Source organism: Hyaena hyaena, unplaced genomic scaffold (genome assembly GCF_003009895.1).
Source record: "Hyaena hyaena isolate Hyena2069 unplaced genomic scaffold, ASM300989v1 scaffold_281, whole genome shotgun sequence".
NCBI lineage: Eukaryota > Metazoa > Chordata > Mammalia > Carnivora > Hyaenidae > Hyaena > Hyaena hyaena.
The window spans coordinates 493,022-513,541 of NW_024080914.1; the positions used below are offsets into that span (position 1 = coordinate 493,022).

A 20,520-nucleotide genomic window follows, 5' to 3' on the forward strand; every position below is an offset into this window, starting at 1 on the left:
ACCCGGGGCTCGAACTCATGCGCTGTGAGATCATGACCTGAGTCGAAGTCAGACGCTTAACCAACTGAGCCACCCAGGCACTCCAGTAACTTATTTAAATAAGCAAACAGGGGCGCCTGGGTGGCTCAATCGGTTGAGCGTCGGACTTCAGCTCAGGTCATGATCCTGTAGTTCATGAGTTCAAGCCCCACATCTGGCTCACCTCTGTCCCCCTCTCCATTTTCTCTCTGCACCACTCCCACTCCCACTCTCTTTCTCAAAAATAAATAAACATTAAAAAAAAGTTTAGTTCTTCGGTTCGGTTTGGTTCTGGAAACATCTATTCATGCTCTTGTGTGCTGGGTCCTATGCTTAAGGTGTGGTGGGAACAGAGGTCAGCAGGACCCAGGGGGGAAATAGGACGATGAAAGCCCATTGTTGGCAGCACAGTGGAGTTGATGGCGTCAGCTTTGGGGTCACATGAACTTGGGGTTTTATTGTTTTTTGTTTTTTTAATACGGAGTCTGCCGCTTCCTAGCTGGTGACCTTGGGCAAGTTTCTCAAGAGCTTTGAGTCTCATGATCTTTCTCTCTAACGTGGGAATAAGAACACCCTCCTTACAAGTTTGCTGGGATGTGCTTACCCTACTCAGCATGATGTCTAGCTTTTGGGGTTCATGTCCTGATCTGACCCCCTGTGTCTCCCTTCACTTGAATCCGGAAACAGGATTCAGACCAAGAAGCCCTACATGCGCCCACTGCGTGGGACCCAGGTGCCGAATCACCCCCTTCCTTGTTCGCTCAGATACGAATTCCCTTCTCCTCTCACTGGGGTTGTGAACGACAAGGAGAGGGCAGCGCCCTCTGTGTGAGACAGGGTGAAGTGAATGCTTAAAACTCAAAGGCCCAGGAGAGCACAGGCTGAAGGAAACCCGGGTTGGGGGTGGAGAGAAGGGGCATGGCTGGACCACCGGGGTCCAGCAAGGAAGCAGCACTTGGTGAGGCCTAATGAGTCACTGCACTCCGGTCGACAAGGACAGGTCAAGCTGCTGCTCAGTCAGGGTGGAGGTCCTCGGGCTGGATTTCAGGCCCTGGGTCCCGCGTGCCAACACTGGCCATCTCGGTATGCTTCCCGGCGGCGTGCACGATTCTCCAGGTGGGAGCCTGCGGAGCTCCACAGAACTGGACCCCAGGATGTTCCGTGATGGGTGCACAGGACGCTGACCTGCCCCAGCTTGGGGCGCCTACCCCCACAGTACCCCCTCCCCCCTCCTCCGTCCCTTCAGCTACAGGACATCTCAGGTCAGGCCAACTTTTGACCAAGAGACTCAGCACCTGGCCTGGGACTCGTGATGCAGCTGGTGCTTTTGGATCCCGTTCTGAACCTTCTGGAACCATGCAGCCTTTTCCTTCTGAATCACCGTGCAGCACACCTGGGTCAGTTTCAGACCTCCTGTTTCCTGGGGGTGCATGTCAGTGTTGCAAGAATTCTCCGACAGAGATGGGTCATGCTATGAGCAGCGGTAGTTTTCATTTCTCCACAAGGGTGCTGGCTAGTGTTGTTTTTTTTTTTTTTAATGTTTATTTATTTTGGAGAGAGAGAAAGAGACAGAGTGCTAGAAGGGGAGGGTCAGGGAGAGAGGGAGAGAGGGAGACACAGATTCTGAAGGAGGCTCCAGGCTCTGAGCTGTCAGCACAGAGCCCTGCATGGGGCTCGAACCTGCAAGCCATGAGATCATGACCTGAGCCGAAGTCAGATGATTACTGACTAAGCCACCCAGGAGCCCCATACCTAGTTTTTTAAAAATATTTTTATTTATTTAAACTAAGCTCTACACACAATGTGGGGCTTGAACTCACAACCCCAAGATCAAGAGTTGCATGCTGTACCTACTGAGGCAGCCAGGCGCCTGGGTGCCAGGTAGTTTTGGTGAGGCTGCAAACAAGATGCATTCACCAACTCATTCCAATGATATTCAAAAATCTTTAATGACACCAAGAGTGAGGCATTTATTTGCATTATCTCATTTAACCCCCACAAAATCCTGGAGGTGACGCTCCCTGTTTCCCAGGTGAGAAAGCCAGGACTCAGAGAGGTTAAGTAACCTGTCCAAGGTCACAGGGCTAGGACCTAGCAAGGGTATGAACTCGGGCAGTCTGACTAGAGCCCTGATGCATACCCTCTTCTCCCAAGTAGTCTGGCATCGAATGACTGTCCCCCGACCACCCTTCAGCTCACTTGACCCAGCCCAACACTAACCTTCCAGCTCTAGAGCGAAGTTCTCAGAATCTTAGCTGGGCCTCTGTTCAGTAGTGTCCAAACAAGCCATTATGCGAAGTGGTGCCGGGCAGTTTCTGCTGTGGTGGGGTTGGGCTAAGTGAGCTCTGCTCTTATTGCCTGGATCAGCTAGAGGGTGGCTCAGAGTACCAGCAGAGATCATCTGCTCTTCCCCAGGCACCTCCTGGGAATTTTCCTCTCTCACCTTTCCACTTTCCACTTGGCATCAACTAATTATTTTATTATATGTGAATTAGTTAATATCAATGCTGAGGAAGACTCCTTTGGCATGAAGGAAAGGATGCTGACCTGTGTTCTTGTTCTATTACCAACTAGCCATGTTGTCTTGAGTAAGCCACCTAATTTCTTTGGGTCTCCGTTTTCTCATTTATAAAATGGGAGTACAGTAAAACCTTGGTTTTGCAAGCCTAATTCGTTCTGGAAACATGCTTGTCATACAAAGCACTCCTATATCAAAGCAAATTTCAAGCAACATTGGCTCAGTTGTGATCAGGTGACATTTGGTGTCACATACTATGCATATTGCATGACATCACTCGTTTATCACGTTGAAATGTATTAGAAATGTTTGCCCGTCTTACGAACCCTCGCAGAACAAGTAACTCGCAATCCAAGGTTTTACTGTCATAATCACTCACCTGACTCTCTCAGGTAAGTTGTGAGCCTCTGGCTTAGTCAGGCTCTTCCTGAAGCTTCTGTTCAACGTTTGCAGGGCCAGGGGTTTCCAGAGACGACCCAGACCCTGTGATGGTAACTGGGACCCTGGGGGGGGGTGTGTGTCACTGTGCCCCTTCAGCTACATTCTGGATGGCCAGTGAAGAGCATCTCTTGGATGTCCCATTCGGTATCCACGGCAACAGCCACCGTAACCTTGGCAGAAGTGGAGGGCCAGACACCTTTTACCAGGCAGAAGCCCAGTACCAAGGTCATGTAAGTGTGGGGGGCCCAGGCCACTCCCTGCAGATCAACAGCCTGAAGGATGCAGGGCCCTTTCCCCCACATTAACCTGAGGAGCTCCTGTATCACGCACCCCCGGGGGTCCAGTCTGCAAGTGTACGGTGAGTGTCCTGGGTAACAGGTGTGAGGGTGGTACCCATTTTCAGTCTTTCTGACGGCCTTCCCCATATCTCTTTTAGAAACATTTACAATTTTGTGAATTACAAGACTAGCATGTCCTCACTGTAAAAACAAAACAAAAAAGAAAAAAAAAGTGTAAAGTAGCATTGCCTGGGAGAATGTCCTGAACAATGTCAAGGCCCAGGACCTGCCCCAGACCGATTGCAGCAGAACCCCTTGGGTCTGTAGTGGGCGGAGAATAGAATCCAGCCCCAAGAGCTACGATCCTGAGTGGCTGCGAGCTTTCTCGGTGCTAAAATAGGAACACTACCATCTCGTGAGAAGTACACGATGTGAATGCTGTGATCATGTTGCTTAGAGATAGTTAGAAATTGTTTTAGCGGCAGAAACTACCCCTGAGGTGTCAGAGGTGAGTGTCAGCTACTCACAGCAGTGAGGAAGGCCAAAGGCAGACTGATTTGGCCAGTAAAGCAAGAGTAAGCCCATCTTAGAGTCATATTATACTCATTTAGAAAGTATTATTATTACTTACTACTCATATCGATAGTAAAAGAGCAACCCAACTCCTTTGCACAGAAAGAAAGGCAAATAGGGCCAGTTGAGCACAGTTCCGGTGGTGAAGTTGGAAGGTTTGTCGTGAGCGGGGGCGGGGTGTGGGCAGGAACCTCCTTTCTGGTAAGAAACTGACTCACCAGAGTGCCTCCCAGTGGAGACAGAGAGGTCAGTGAAGCTGGTCTTCGGGGCCTCACAGGCCACTGTCTTCTCGTGTTCTGGGAAGATCACAGGGCACTTTGCCCAGACTCAGATTAGCCCCTGGTTCCAAGCCTTTGCCTGAGGGACATGGGCAAGGTCACCAGGGAGCCACGGCAGAGCTATTTCTCTCCAGTGGGAAGAAGAAGCTACAGTTAGCGAGTGAGGATGAACCTGGGGAAGCTGAGTATTGGCGGGAAAGAAGAGATGCTTCTCGGGTTGTATTTGTGTGATAGGAAATATTCCTATTTGATGAGGCATCAAAAAAATTTTTATGTTTATTTATTTTTGAGAGACAGAGCACGAATGGGGAGGGGCAGAGAGAAAGGAGGACACACAGAATTTGAAGAAGGTTCCAGGCTCTGTGCTGATAGCCCAACACAGGGTGGGAACCCACGAACCGTGCGATCATGACCTGAGCCAAAGTTGGACACTTAACCCACTGAGCCTCCCAGGCATCCCTTGATGAGGCATTAAAAAAATTTCTTTTCGCGGGGGGGGGATGTTTATTAACTTTTGAGAGACAGAGAGAGCAGCAGAGGGGCAGAGTGAGAGGGAGACACAGAACCTGAAGAAGGTTCCAGGCTCTGAGCTGTCAGCACAGAGCCCAACGAGGAGCTCAAACTCATGGACTGCGAAATCTTGACCTGAGCCAAAGTCAGATGCTTAACCGACTGAGCCACCCAGGCGCCACCCCTTGGTGGGAGGATGGAATTGCTCCCGGGTCAGGTTCACATGGTTGGGGAGAAAGCCTTTCTGCCATAAATCAGGCTGGGCCAGCCATGGCCTTTGCTCACGCAGGCCAAGGGTACTCTGGGGCTTCTGGGACGTCAGTGGGATTGCTCCCCAGGTGGGCCTAGGGCTGGTGGGAGAGTCCCTCCTCTATGCTCCAGTGGAATGGCAAGAGTGAAGATAACAGACCAGATTTCTGTCCTTTGCAGGGGGCTTTCCAAGTCACGGGGTCTCACCATAGCGCTGCAGCTGGCTGGAAAGGGGTTTTTCTATCCAAGCTGCTGCAGCAGTCTCAGAGAGAAAAAAATAACACAGAGACAGAAAGTGGCAGACCCAGGAATAGAACTTATGCCCCTCAGTGCCACATCCTGTGCTTCTGGTTTGTCATTACATTCATGTGCTGCAGAAGGAGTCATAGGGGGAGGTTTTGGGGCCCAGACCCAGGCTGGAGGAGACACAGCGGAAGAGGTAGCAGAAAGTCACCCAGCCTGCCTTCTCCTGGGGGCATTCAGGGCTCTGTAGTCCCATCTTGTCTGGTGGAGCCGCCCCTGGGGCTGCTATCAGGAGGGCCCCAGGGCTGAGGCCGAATAACAGAGCAGCCTTCTCCCATGCCTGTGGCCTTGTTGAGAGAGTCCTGACTGCCCATTGTCTGCATCTGCTCTCCTGCTACCCCCCACGCCTCCTGGCTCTGGCTTGGGGAGGCCGGTGGGCAAATAATGGCAACATGGATATCTTCTGGAAGCATCTGAGTTCCTGGTCCTGGGGGAAGAAGGGATAGGGTGCAGGTTGAAGAGAGTACAAGGGAGTGGGAGAAACCTCAAACGCACAGGGCCAAATGTTGGGGAAGCCTTGGTGGGGGTCTGGAAGCTCAAAGTATACTGCAGAGATCCCTACTGGGGTGATAAATAATTACAACACTGTTCTATGCTTGTGTGGACACATGGCCTTCATCAGGTCAGTGCAAGGGTGTGAACCCAGGCTTTGGAGTCAGAGCCATTGGATTTGGATCTTGAATTAACCCCTTAATAGCTGAGACTCTGGGCAAGTTACTCGAAGCTCTCTGAGCCTGTTAAATGAAGTAGGTACAAAACCTTCCCTACTTACTTATTTCATAGGGTTGTTCTGGGTATCAAAGCATACTAAGTGGGGGGGTCCCTGGGTGCCTCAGTCTTGAAGCATCTGACTTCTGCTCAGGTCATGATCTCATGGTTCATGAGTCTGAGTCTCACATCAGGTGAGCTCGAGCCCACTTTGGGTGAGCCCTGCTTCTGTCTCTCTCCCTCTCTCTCTCTCTTTCTCTTTGCCCTTCATGGGATTCTTTCTCTCTGCCCTCTCAGTCTCTTGCACCCTTTCTCTCTCTCTTTCTCTCAAAAAAAAAAAAAAAAAAAAAAGATACTCAGTGACCTGGTCCTTTAAAACTCAAAGCTCTCCAACAGACGTGGGCAGATTCAGCCTCTGTGTCTCCATGTGTGTACTCAGGGTGGTGCAGCGTCTCGGTGTCAATGCCTCGTGCTTTCTGCCCTGTGAAGGGAGCCCCCAGGGCAGTTCTGCAGTCCTTAGTTGGTGCTTTTTTGTACACACAGAGCAGCTGGGCCAGCCCCATGCCGCACTGAGCTCCAGGATCCGTGAGAAGGGACATTGCATCTTCATCCTGACTTGTGCGGCAGAAAGCAGAGGAGCTCTGGGACCCAATACCTCTGGGACCCCGGGCTGTTGTATCCCATGGAGGATCTGTCCTCAGTGTCTCCTTGAGGCCCTGGGACAGTGCTGTGGCCTTGACCTGCACGGTCCAGAAACGCAGTCAGTAACAGCAGCTCCCTCTCTGTCTCAGTGCCACCCTTGTGTGCAGGTACCTGGCACCTGAGCACAGGCCCTGCGCTGCAGCACTGGGGGGGACAGATGGTGGAGGACGGGGTCCTGGCCCTCTGCAGGCCTGGGGAGAGAGGCTAACACCCTCGAGAGAGTGGAGTGGGTGGGTCTGGGTCAGTGTGATCAGGGGAGAGGGGGAAGAAGGCCCATGGGAGCCAGCAGGGAGGTTGGAGGGCAGGAGGAGCTCGGTGGGAGGGGGTGGGCTGGGCTGCCCTGAGTTGAACAGGGAGACCCTGGCGAAAACCACTGAAGCTGTGGTTTTCTGTCTGTCTGCAGCGCCAGGGTTCCTGGGAGGGGACACGGCAGGGGAGATGGTGATCAGTATCCTTAGGGAGTCGCCACTCGGCCCCTTGAGGTCCCAGCGGGGCAGGAAGTGGAAAATGGTTACCTGGAGCTCTGGACCACTTGCTGCTGTTTTGCAGCCTGGACCAGGAGGCAAACCAACGCTGGCTGGTGGGACTCAGAGACCTTACGGCCGACGACTGCATGCCCTCCAGCACGGCTACTCTCTGCGGATCAGGCCCCTGAGGCTGCAGGACTCCAGAGCCAGGTCACCCTGAATACTCGCCCGGTCAACACCACCAAGGATTTCACCCTGTGTGTCTATGGTGAGGAGGGTGAAGGGCTCACTTTTTTTTTTTTTTTTACAAACAGTTTATTGTCAAGTTGGTTTCCATATAACACCCAGTGCTCATCCCCACAGGTGCCCTCCTCCATGCCCATCTCCCCCCTCCCCCTCCACACCCATCAGTCCTCAGTTTGTTCTCAGCATTCAAGAGTCTTTCATGGTTTTCCTCCCTCCCTCTACACCACTATTTACCCCCTTCTTCTCCCCCTTGGTCCTCCGTTAAGTTCCTCCTAATCCACCTATACGTGCAAACATATGATATTTGTCCTTTTCTGCCTGACTTATTTCGCTCAGCATAACACCCTCAAGGTCCATCCATGTTGCTACACATGGCCAGATTTCATTCTTTCTCATTGCCATGTAGTATTCCATGGTATAGATGAACCACATCTTCTTGATCCATTCGTCCGTTGATGGACACTTAGGCTCTTTCCATGTTTTGGCTATTGTTGAGAGTGCTGCTATGAACATTGGGGTCCATGTGCCCCTATGCCTCAGCATTTCTGTATCCCTTGGGTCAATTCCTAGCGGTGCTATTGCTGGGTCATAGGGGATCTATTGTTAACTTTTTGAGGAAGGAGGGCTCACATTTGAACTTCAGCCTCTCCTCTCTCCCCAGCTTGGCCAGACCAGAGTCTCCTCAGACCTCAAACTTCCCTTTCTTGCACAGAGAAGCCGTGGGAGCCCAATATCACTGCCGGTTCCGAGATGGCCAAGGATGGAGCCTGCTATGTCACCCTGACCTGCTTCCTGCCACAGGCTGGAGATAATGTCCAGTACAGTCCCCCACTTGGCTGGGGCGGGGTGGGGAACCACTTTCTGTGTCACTTGGACATCTGGGGTCAGCGACAGCTATCGCTGCTCTGCCAGGAACTGGTCAGTCAGAACCCCGGCTCTGTCCCCACTGGGCCCCTCTGCTCAGGTAACCCCCTCCTTCTGTGAGCCCCCCTCTTTGGCAGCCTCAGTCCTGGTGCTTAGCATCCCCACCTGGCCTCCTCTGATCTCTAGAGGTGGCCGAGGAGGGGCAGGATCATTGGCAGCAGCAAGTGTCCCCAGGGTGGCAGGAAATGAGCCATCTGGTGCCATTATCCCAGGGCCTGCAGTCCGCTTCTGTCTGTCCGCCCCAGACCCTGGGTCTGTGCGCTGCGCTCACTGCTGGGACCCCCCGGCCCACCTGATCCTGCAGACCCACTGCAGAGGAGCCCCAGACCTCCTTGGCCGCATCCTCGGACAAGCCCGGAGCTGCTCTGAGAGGGAAACCGAGGCTGTGGCTCCTCTGGCATCAAGAATGGCCTCTCCGGGCTTCCACAGGCCGTTGCGGGAAACTGCTCAGTCCAAACACACTCTGCCCCCTTTTCTTCTTCTTGGCCGACTTCTGGACGTCTCTCTGCTCCCTGTCTCTGGTTCCTCACCAACCACTAGCTCTTCTCCACCTTTGGTGGCTGGTTTGCTCCCAGCGACTTCCTGATTGCGAAGTAGAGGAGACTTTCTTCACTTGTGCTGTTCCCAGCCCGCTTTTCCAGGGGGGTGGAGTGGGGGGGCTGCTGACTCCAGGGACTTTTCTCACACGTCACAGTCCTTATGGGTCCTGCTCTCTGTTGGTGGGGGGCAGAAAGCTGGGTGTCCTTCAGAGTCCTTGTTTTCCACTGCTCCTTGCTGGTGATTGCACATCCACACTAAGCCCTGCGGATCATCACTTTGACTGCACTGCCAGGGGGTGATGAGTTCTAAGAGAAGGAAATACTCCGCTTGCTTTTCTGCCTAAAACCTCGTGATGTCTGGGTGACATCACCATTACCTTTCTGCTCAAAGCCTCGTGATGTCTGGAGGTGTCTCAGTGACTCAGTCTGTTGACTTTGGCTCAGCTCGTGATCTCATGGTTCCTGAGTTTGAGCCTCATGTTAAGCTGTGTGCTGACAGCTCAGAGCCTGGAGCCTGCTTCTGATTTTGTGTCTCCCTCTCTCTCTGCCCCTCCCCAACTCAAGCCCTGTCTATTCTCTCTCAAAAATAAATAAACACTGGGGCGCCTGGGTGGCTTAGTCGGTTAAGCCTCCGACTTTCGCTCAGGTCATGATCTCGCGGTTCGTGGGTTCGAGCCCCGCGTTGGGCTCTGTGCTGACTGCCAGCTCAGAGCCTGGAGCCTATTTCAGAGTCTGTGTCTCCCTCTCTCTCTGACCCTCCCATGCTCACACTATCTCTCTCTCTCTCTCTCCTAGAAATAAATAAAAATATTAATAAATAAGTAAATAAATAAATAACACTAAAAAAAGTTAAAAAAAAACCTTGTGATGTTTGCCCACTATAAATAATTTATGTCCACTTCATTCATTTAAAAAACTCATGTTTATACAGTATTTATTATTATTATTATTTTAATTACGATATGGTTAATATACACTATTGTATTAGTTCCAGGTGTATAACACAGTGATTCAACATTTATGTATATCATGAAATGCTCACCACCGCAAGTGTAATTATCTGTCACCATGCAAGTTATTACAATATCATTGACTCTAATGCCTATGCCGTACTTTTCATACCCATGACTTATTTATTTTATTCCTGGAAAGGGTATTTGATAAATTTAAAGAACATTTTTTTTAAAATTTTACTTTTAAGGAATCTCTATTCTTAGCATGGGGCTCAAAACCACAACCCCAAGTTCAAGAGTCACATGCTCTGCCGACTGAGCCAGCCGGGCGCCCCGAAGCATTTAGAAGGTGCCTGTGTTGTTCTCGGCATTGAGAAGAGGTCTGGATAAATCGCCACCCCTCTGGGAGCTCAGTCACAATGGTTACAGTCTGCCGCTAACCCCACTAAATGACTTGAGGGGGGACTGAGCGAGTTCTATGAGAGCATTTGTCCCTGTCTGGCTTCTCCGTTGAACAAGACCAATGCCCATTCTTAGTCCTTTCTGCGTCTCCAGTTCACAGCATGGAGTAGGCGTGAAACACGTGAATCTGACGTGTATTTAGGGAGCAGCCTGTGCTGGGTGTGACAGGACATGAGGAAACATGGTCACTGGTTGCAAACACGAACATTCTCCCTGCCCGGAGGGTAGTTCACCTCCATGCCCCTAATTTGGCTTCCATAAGGGTCCCCCACCGCACCCACGCTTCTGACTTCTTTTCTTGGAAATCCTACCCCTGTCTGCCTGTCTTCCATTTCTTCTCTTCCCTTCCTTTTACACCAGTTCCTAACCTGTGGTCGTTGTTTCATTCAGCCTCCTTCCTACCTTGCTCCTTGAAGAAAGAATTTCTTCTCTTTTTGATCCTGGGACTTTTGCTGAGTGAATAGATTTGACCTTGACAAGTGGAGAAGCCAAGAGAAATAATGTGAGAAGGGCATCACCTTGTGAGACACAGAGATAAAGAAGTCTGTACCTGGAGCGCCACCTGATGCCAGTGACTCCTGGTGAGAGAGGGACATCAATCCCAAGTAAGACATAAAACCCATTTCATTTGCAAACTGAGTTCAAAATTACCAACAAACTGCTACATAGCTTCTGTTTAAAATAACCTGTTTAGGGGCACCTGGGTGCCTCAGTCAGTTAAGCATATAACTCTGGATTTTGGCTCAGGTCATGATCTCACATTTTGTGAGTTTGAGCCTCGCATCTGCGCTGACAGTGCTGAGCCTGCTTGGGATTCTGTCTCTCCCTCTCTCTCTCTGCCCCTTCCCTGTGCTCTCTCTCCCTCTCTCTTTCAAAATAAGTAAACTTAAAAAATAAAATAGCCTGTTTATGTTTTGTTTAGTCTTATCTTATGTTATTATTTTTTAATGTTTACTTATTTTTAAGAGAGAGATAGATAGAGTGCAAGTGGAGGAGGGGCAGAGAGAGAGGGAGACACAGAATCTGAACCAGGCTCCAGGCTCTGAGCTGTCAGCACAGAGACAGACTCAGAGCTTGAACCCACAGACCATGAGATCATGCATGACCTGAGCTGAAGTCAGGTGCTTAACCTATTGAGCCACCCAGGTGCCTCTGTTTAATCGTATTTTAAAGTGTTCAGAAAAATAAGAGGGCTTATTCATTTAAGAAAAGTTGAATGTTTGTGAAGTGATTAAGTGTTGTGAATATACATATTCATCTTCTGTTCACATTGAAGTAAATGGGCCCAGATTCAACTTAAATTTCATCTCCTTGGAGCAGCCTTTTGACCACCTTATTTAAGCAATTTTTTCCTCTTATTCATTGTACTCAGCTCAGTTTGGTCAAATTATCACAATTTTTGAGTTAAAATTTGTTGGTCTTTTTGTTTATCATCTGTTCTCCCCCACAAGACACTCAGCTCCATGAGGACAAGAAGTATCTGTTTACTTCACAACTGTAAACTCAGAGGGCAATAGAGTGCTTGGCTGGTGGTAGATATTTCAGTATTTTTGAATGAATGAATAACTAATGGACGAGAGCTGAGAACATTTTATCTTGAGATTCGAAGACTATCAGGTTCATAAAAATCTGGGACCTATGCCATTGTGTGTGTGTGTGTGTGTGTGTGTGTGTTCTTTCTGCTTTTGATAGAAGAAGGAAGGAAATGGAATCCTTATCCTGAAATTTCCTTCATAGGGGCCAAGGTCAGGCTGTCCTCAGGCAGCCACTTTAGCATTGAGATTATGCTGAGCTGAAAACAGTCAAGGTCCAAAAATCTCAGGAAGAACTTTGACACTCCCCCTCCCCCACCAAAGAATTTTTTTTTTTGAGAGAGAGAGAGGGCACAAGTGAGTGAGGGACAGAGAAAGAGAGAGCGAGAGGAGAGAGAGAGAGAGAGAGAGGGGAGAGAGAGAGAGAGAGAGAGAGAAGCAGGGTTCACCCGAAGCAGGGCTCAAACTCGTCCAAAGTTGAGACTCATACTCACTCGATGCTCCCCAACCAAAGAATTTAAACAGATGACCTGTTCCAGGAGGAAAATCGTGAGCCCAGAGAAATACAGTATCACATGCACTGGGGTGGTACACAGGGAGGAATTTAGTTAGCAAAGTCTGTCTGTTAACATTCTTCTTGATGTCCCATTGTTTCTGTCTGGTCCAGCAGACATTTGTTTGCTCCAAATTTTACTCTTTTCCATCTTCCTGTGAATTGACTTCCTTCCCTTTGAAGTCCCAGGCCCCTATCCCCTTCTCCTTATTTCAAGATGACATATATACCTCATTTTGCCTGTCTTGGGAATTTCCATGTATATATGGATTCCCTGTATGTACAAAATTAAATTAGATTTTCTACTGTTAATCCGTCTCACGTGTAGGGACCAAGAATAGGCTGCTCCCAAGATGGGCTGCTTTGGCATGAACATTATCTGGAGTTAAAAGCAATCAAAACCCAGCAGATTCAGCAAGAGCTGTTTACCTCCCCCTCATCTGCCTGCCTGTGCCAGGAAGAGCTTTATTTTATCTTATCTTATTTTATTTTAGAGAGAAAGCGAGAGAAAGTGTGAGTGGGTGGAGGAGAGAGGCAGAGGGAGAGAGAAGGAATCTTAAGCAGGCTCCACCCTCACTGTGAAGCCCCATTCCAGTGCTTCATCTCATGATCCTGGGATTGTGACCTGAGCTGAGTGGGATGCTCAACTGACTGAGCCACTCAGGCACCCCAAGAAGTGAGATATTAACAGAGAATCCTTTTTACCTAAGAAACTTATCTGCCTAATAGGGCACATTTGTTCTCCAAACCTTTCTTCTCACCTTCCTGCTAATGGTCTTACTCCCCTTTGTATCCCTAGACTCCTACCTCTCTCCTGAGCTCACACAAGCTTCATGTTATCTCACTGTCTTTGGAATTTCATGTCTGTGTGGATTCCCTGTGTGTAGAAAACTAAATTTGATTTTCTGTTATTCTGCCTCATGTCACTTTGATTCTTTGTTCAACTAGAAGGACCTGGAAGGGCAGAGAGAATTCTTCCTTCCCAACATCTTCTAAGTAGTTTGTTTGCATCTAGCCTTGACACCCTATAATTGGTTTCTTCTGCTGAAATTTTAGAAGCACCACTCCTTTGGTCCAGGTACACTGACTTTCTTTCATGTCCTCTCACCATGTCGAAGGGTCTTTGCATAGGCTCTACCCTCTGACCAGGCTCTGCTTTCCTGGACGTAGATCTTATTACCTGTAGATCTCAGCTCAATCATTGCTGTGTGGGAGAAACCTTCCCAGATCCTGCTGGCATCTCCCAGTACAGGTTACCATAGCACCACACATCTTTCTTTTATACAAGTCATTGGTACTGCAGTGGCATTTGTAGAATAATTTGATTCTTGGCCTCTAAAAAGGAAACTCTTTTCCCTCTCTACTGCACCAACTAAAGGAAAACTTCTCTGTTCTTTTCTACTGAAAGCGAACACATCTGACACTAAATGTGTGTCTCTTTCACCCACACCAACCGATTCTCCAAAACTAGCTAGGTCTCCTACAATTCAATAAAATTTTGACACTATTAGTGTCAGATCCCATAAGTGAAGGGCTCAGTCCTAAAGACTGCCCTCTTCAGAGGCCAGTGGCAATTTTGGGCCTGCCATACTTTTTTTTTTTTTTTATGTTTATTTATTTATTTATTTATTTATTTAACAAATAGTTTATTGTCAAGTTGGTTTCCTTAAAACACCCAGTGCTCATCCCCACAAGTGCCCTCCTCCATGCCCATCATCCCTCTTCCTCTCCACACCCAACAGTCCTCGGTTTGTTCTCAGCATTCAAGAGTCTCTCATGGTTTGCCTACCTCCCTCTCCCCACTGTTTCCCCCCTTCTTCTCCCCCATGGTCCTCCGTTAAGTTCCTCCTAATCCTCCGATACGTGCAAACATATAGTATTTGTCCTTCTCTGCCTGACTTATTTCACTCAGCATCACACCCTCAAGGTCCATCCATGTTGCTACACATGGGCCTGCCATACTTCTGACAAACCCACGGTAGTCTAAGGGCTCCCACAACCCTCTCTTAGGGGTCAATAATTTGCTAGAATGTCTCACAGAACTGAGGAAAAACAGTCTTTTTATGGAGGTGTCATTACGTGGGCATGATTGATTAATCATTGGACATTGGTGACAAAACCTTATCTCCAGCCTCTCTCCCATCCCTGGATGTTGGGGGTGGGAGGTAGGGAATTTAGGAGAAATGGGGTTGAAGCTCCAACCCTTTAATCATTTTGTTGGTTCCTCTGGCAACCAACCCACATCCTGAGGCTATCTGGGAGCCGTTAGCCACCAGTCACCTCATTACCTTACAAAAAGACACTTCTCTTTTTGAAGATTCCAAGAGTTTTAGGAGCTGTGGGGAAGGAAACTGGGGGGAAGATCAAATTTATATTTATTATTATCTCTCAATATCACAGCCACTCTCATTAGAATTAAGCACCCCAAGGACAGAAACTTCTGTTTGGTTACTGCTCTATTTTTTGTTGTTGTTGTTGCTGTTGGTGTGTGTTCAGCACAGTGCCTGGTACTTAATGGTGTTTGTTAAGTCCCACTGAATAAAGACATGCATGTCTGGGTAAGTGATTACCTGCCTGACAGACACCTTTTTCTCTCCCCTCTCTCCCCAACCAGAGTTTCTATATGTAAGAATCCAGTATTAGCACCTCAGAAACCCCAAACCACACAGCTTTGGGTGCTGCCTTTCGTGACTCTTGACGTGAAATGTGGCTTTCTGGCCGAACAAGCAGGTGGTTTCCTTTACCCGCTAGTTGAGCTCATGAGACAAAACCTTTTTCTGTATGTGGATTTGGGAAAGGTCTTACTGAAGGTGCAGACTCCAGATCTATTGGTATTCTTGGGCTCAATTTGTCACTGGTTTAAGGGGGGGGGGCTAATTCTAATTATTTCACCTTTTGAACTGGCTTAAAGGAGACGGGGTGGGGCACGGATGCATTCTGAAACCTGGCAGTCATTACTCTCCCCTCCAAATCTCCACCCACTCTGAAGCTACTCCACCCTCAAACCACCTCTGAGGCAAAGTAATCTTTTCCTTTGATCATCACTGTTCTAGGGGCTTCTCTCTTCTTCCCACCTCATTCTTGTGTGGAGGAGGCACTTTCCATCCTCCTCCACAACACCCCTCCCTCGCCCCCAAGATAGGGGTCTCAGACTTTCCCCTTAACTACTCACAGTGGGTCACACCTCTTTATTCTCATTGAACATTTATTTAAAACTTCTTCCACTCCATTATGTAAGACATGCTTTTTCTCATTAAAGAACATTTGGAAAATGAAGATAAGCAAAAGAAAACTAAGACACCTAAGATATCACTTGCCACCCTCCACCCCAAACCAGCATTAATATTTTGATGTTTTTTTCCTAAGTTGTTCATTGCATTGGTATTTTAAAAATATGGTTGTAATCATACATCACATTAAATTTTACTTTCTATTTTTTTCACTTGTGATGTTGTAGGGGAAGGGAAATAATCTTTATACATTTCTAGGTCCTGTGGCTGAGACCCTCCACCTCTCATACCAAAAGATTAACAAGAGAAAACAAATAGAAGTTTAATTAAGTATATACCTCCTGTATACAGGGGAAATACTCAGGAAACTGAACAAAACTTCCCCAAATGGCCCAAGTCACCTTAAACACCATCTTCAACTAAAGGCAAAAGAAAAATGTTTTGAGGGGGAAGGAAGCCCTTTATGGAAAATTAGCAGTGAAAGTACAGTAAAGGGTATGATTGTCATGTAGATTTAAGTTGATGCCTCCTCTGCTGATAAGATTCTTTTGTAATTCAGAGTCATACTTCTCTTTCATTCTCATTCATACTATACTTTCTGATATAGGAGGGAGACACCTGTACATATGGAGATTTCCTTTATAGATGTAATTGTCCCTTACAAGGACAAAAGATCTCTGTCTGCTGTTTCTTAAAAATAGTCAGCTCAGGGGTGCCTGGGTGGCTCAGTCAGTTCAGCGTCTGACTTTGGCTCATGTCATGATCTTGCGGTTTGTGGGCTCGAGCCTCGCATCAGGCTCTGTGCTGACAGCTTAGAACCTGGAGCTTGCTTCGGATTCTGTCTCCCTCTCTTTCTGCCCCTCCCTCACTTGTGCTCTGTCTCTGTCTCGCTCTCAAAAATAAGTAAATATTTTAAAAAATTGACTGTGTATGTGACCTTAGACAGTCTACTTAAGAAAATAATCAGCTCAAAATAATCCTTATGCTCAAGAAGCATAGTTTGAGATGGCACATTCAACTGCCTTTCAAAGTCAATATTTTCTAGTTTTATAGCCCATAATTCCTAATGTTTCTGTTCACTAACCACTAACCCTGTGGTTAGACTCTTAGGTAGTTTCCAGAAATTCACTATAATAAATGACAAAATAATGCATACTTTTGTATATAAATCTCACAGTGTCTTTTTGAGACAAGATGATTCTCAATCCCATTCTTGCCCAGGAAACTTTTTTTTTTTAAAGTTTATTTTGGGGGAGGGAGAGACAGAGAGAGAGTGTGCATGCTTGAGCAGGGGAGAGGCAGATAGAGAAGGGAGAGAGAATCCCAAGTAGGCTCTGCACCGTCAGCATGGAGCCACCATGGGTGCATGCATTCGTGAATTGTGAGGTCATGACCTGGGCCAAAATGAAGAGTCCAACACTTAACCGACTGAACCACGCAGGTGCCTCAGGAAGCATTGTTTTCAAGTTCCTTCAACACTTGGGGGAAAATAAATTTCCATTTCCCCCATCTCTTCCTGCCCCCTTTGCTGTAAACCAGTGTTGAAATAAACTTCTAGGTTCAAGATGGACCACTTTTGTCCAAGGCACAATGTAATCAAATCAAAACTTGAATAACTTTTGTGTTATCCAGATGCTCTACTTGATCAGAAACCCAGTGGCATTTCCAGTCAATCAACCTCTAAATGCCAAGCCAACCTGGGACCTTCTCATTCCAAACAAGGCTGGCTGTGTGGCTCTAGTCAGTCAGATATTTTCTATTTTTCTTTTTCTTGTTCTTTATTCTTTATCTTATAAAGACTTCCTGCCTTCTATCCCATTTTGCAGTCCTCTGAATGGAGATTGCCCACTTCATAAAGTGTTTAATAAAGTTTGTTTGTATTACCTACTTTTTGTTAATTTTTAAAAAAAAATTTTTTTTAATGTTTTATTTATTTTTAGGAGAGAGAGAGAGACAGCGTGAGCAGGGGAGGGTCAGAGAGAGAGGGAGTCACAGGCTGAAACAGGCTCCAGGCTCTGAGCTGGCAGTCAGCACAGAGCCCGATGCGGGGCTCGAACCCACGAACTGCGAGATCATGACCTAAGCGAAAGTCGGACGCTTAACCAACTAAGCCACCCAGGCGCCCCTTGTTAATTATTTTTTAACACCAATGATGGGAAGCAGAATATGCCACCTCAAAATGTATTACTTTGGCATGTGGATTATTTTGAACTGTCATCAATCAAGACCCAGAAGGCTCGGTAAAACCTTTTTGCTACTCCATTAATTACCTAATAGAATTTAGAAAGGGGGTCTGTACCAGAAAGAGACCCACTCTCAGAGGTAATGTTTTCATCTGAGAGATTTATCGACATGGCAGGGCAAACATTGTGTACAAACATCTTCTCACCCTCTTGTGAAGCACCTTTCTCCCCTTTGAAGCCCTAGGCCCCTTACCCCTTTCCTTAGCTCAGGATAGTATTAAAGCCTCAATTATATGACTTCTTGGGTCTCATATTTTGAACCAATGAAACCAATTTTTTTTTTGCCTGTTTGTCCTGTCAATCTAGTTATACCAACCAAAGAACCTAGAAAGGAAGAAGAGAAAATTTCTCTTCCCCTACACCAGACACCTCTCTTTTAAGGGCTGAGCCTCCATTTTAATGCTTCTGTGTCTTATCTAAGTTGACTTGCAGGAACTTAACTGTTGTTGTTTTTTTTCTGTATCATTCACTTCCCAAGCACCATGAGCCATATCTGAATCATGTACTACATACCATGCACTTAACACTGGTTTCATATAATCTCGCACAGCAAGCCCTATAATGGTTTTAGAAATAAGAAAATCGAAGTATGAAATAAGAAATAAGAAAATAGTCTTTGGCAAAGGTCACTCTGCTAGTAAGGGGTTTTGACCCCACACTGCTTATCTCCAAAGCTATGCCCTTTCCTCCATGCTATATTTGGGAAGAGGGGGATCCACTCCTCTCTAGCTTTTTAAAAAAAATTTTTAATGTTTATTTCTTTCTGTGTGTGTGTGTGAGAGAGAGAGAGACAGAGACAGAGAGACAGAGAGAGAGAGAGAGAGAGAGGGTGAGTGGGGGAGGGACAGAGAGAGAGGGAGACACAGAATCTGAAGCAGGTTCCTGGCTCCGAGCTGTCAGCACACAGCCTGACCTGGGGTTCAAACACACGAACTGTGAGATCATGACCTGAGCTGAAGTCAGACACTTAATTGACAGCCATCCAGGCACTGACAACCCGCTCTAGCTTTGAGCCCCTATCTTCTTCATCCTCTGTGGTGGATGATGGGTGGTGGAGTGGGCACTGCTTTTTTTTTCTAGCTTTGGTTGCATACTGAAGTCTCTCTGCCTCAGTTTCAACATTTGTAGAGTGGACACAAGTATCGAGACCAGCTTGCCCCATAGGAGTCACATGAGGACCTATAGGATAAAACTTTAGTTTACATGAAATCAACTGGCCCCTTGCAAGAAATTGTAGGATGTGGATGGGGGTGGGAGAGCGGTGTCTTAAAAATCTCACCTGTTGTTGGGATGTTCATCTTATTCAGGAAATCCTTACGCTCCTAGCCAATTATGTCTTGTTTCCATGTTACCACTTCTAATGCCTTATAAAACTTGATCTTGTCCCAAGTCTCTTGAGAAGAATCTCCACTGCTTGTGAGTCACTGTGCTCCCCCAACCCATGGGTTGCTCTCTCTTTTTTTTTTTTTATATTTTTATTTATTTCTAGGAGAGAGAGAGACAGCGTGAGCAGGGGAGGGTCAGAGAGAGAGGGAGATACAGACTCTGAAACAGGCTCCAGGTTCTGAGCTGGCAGTCAGCACAGAGCCCGACGCGGGGCCCGAACCCACTAACCGCGAGATCATGACCTAAGCGAAAGTCGGACCCTTAACTGACTAAGCCACCCAGGCGCCCCTGGATTGCTCTCTTTTGAATAAAAGACATCAAACAAAACTGTTCTAGTTTTGTCATTTGACAGTTCATGCCCCTCAGACTTGGGACATCAGATCCTTTCCCACCATTTTCATTCAAGATGTGTCCATAAATATATCAAAAGCAACTGTCCTCCTCCCCATGTTTTTCATTTCATTAAAAAGTAAACTCTATGAGGCACAGGGATTATGTCTATTTTATTTGCCAGATTGACCTGGCAGAGATTCTCAATAAATATGAATTGAATGAATTATGCAACTTTAAATATTTATACATGATCACCTCTAGTTCCACATCTTTTATAATAGATTCAAAATGTGTCTTCAGGTTCAGTTTCTCCATTGAGATGGGCTTTTGTATATCCCTAAGGCCCGACCTTCTCCCTTATAGCACAGAGGGTAAATGAAGCTGAGGCAGTAGTCCTAGCTTTCAGTCCAGGCACACATTAGAATTTCCATCCATCCAAAGCCAGTCTTCTGCCTGGCTTCTCTGTCCTTGTGTACTCTGACTCCCAAGTCCTGTGGATCCACATTTGACTCTCTGGTTATTGGGAATTTGTGATCAGATCTGCTGCTAATGCCCACAGAAGTCATTCATGAGGAACCAATTTCATGAGGGCAGAGAGCACACCTGACCAAAATCAGTGTAAGCTCAGCACAGTGCCAGGAACATAGTTAATGAGTTGGTTAATGAATCTGTTTCTGGCTACTACATCTGCATCTTCTAGAAATGTCTGCCATTTCTATCTTCTTGCCCTTTTGGCAGGCAGACTCTAGGTCTACTCTTGACCTCCAAGCCCCAGAATGGGAGCTGTCATTCTTATGATGGACACTGCATTTACATTTCAGTGGAGACACTTCTAAGCCCCTTGCTTGATGTTGGCTGATAAACTCACCATCACATTTCCAGGAAGGGATGGTTACACATTTATGGTTTGAAGAGGTTTCTCAGGAGTGGATGGAATTAGGAACTCAAATCTGAAGGACTTCACATCTGAAGATAGTCACTCTGGAAGGAAGTCAGTGATTCATTCTTCCTTGATATTTCTAGTCAAGTCAGTGACTCTTTTTCTTTTTACTATTTTCTTTTCTTTTTTTTTTA

At 47.1% G+C, this 20,520-nt stretch overlaps 1 pseudogene; it reads left to right on the plus strand.

Moving 5' to 3' along the window:
- The window catches only part of LOC120241361, a 12,883-nt pseudogene extending 2,250 nt beyond the window's left edge, over positions 1 to 10,633 (plus strand).
- Positions 10,634 to 20,520: the final 9,887 nt, after the last annotated feature.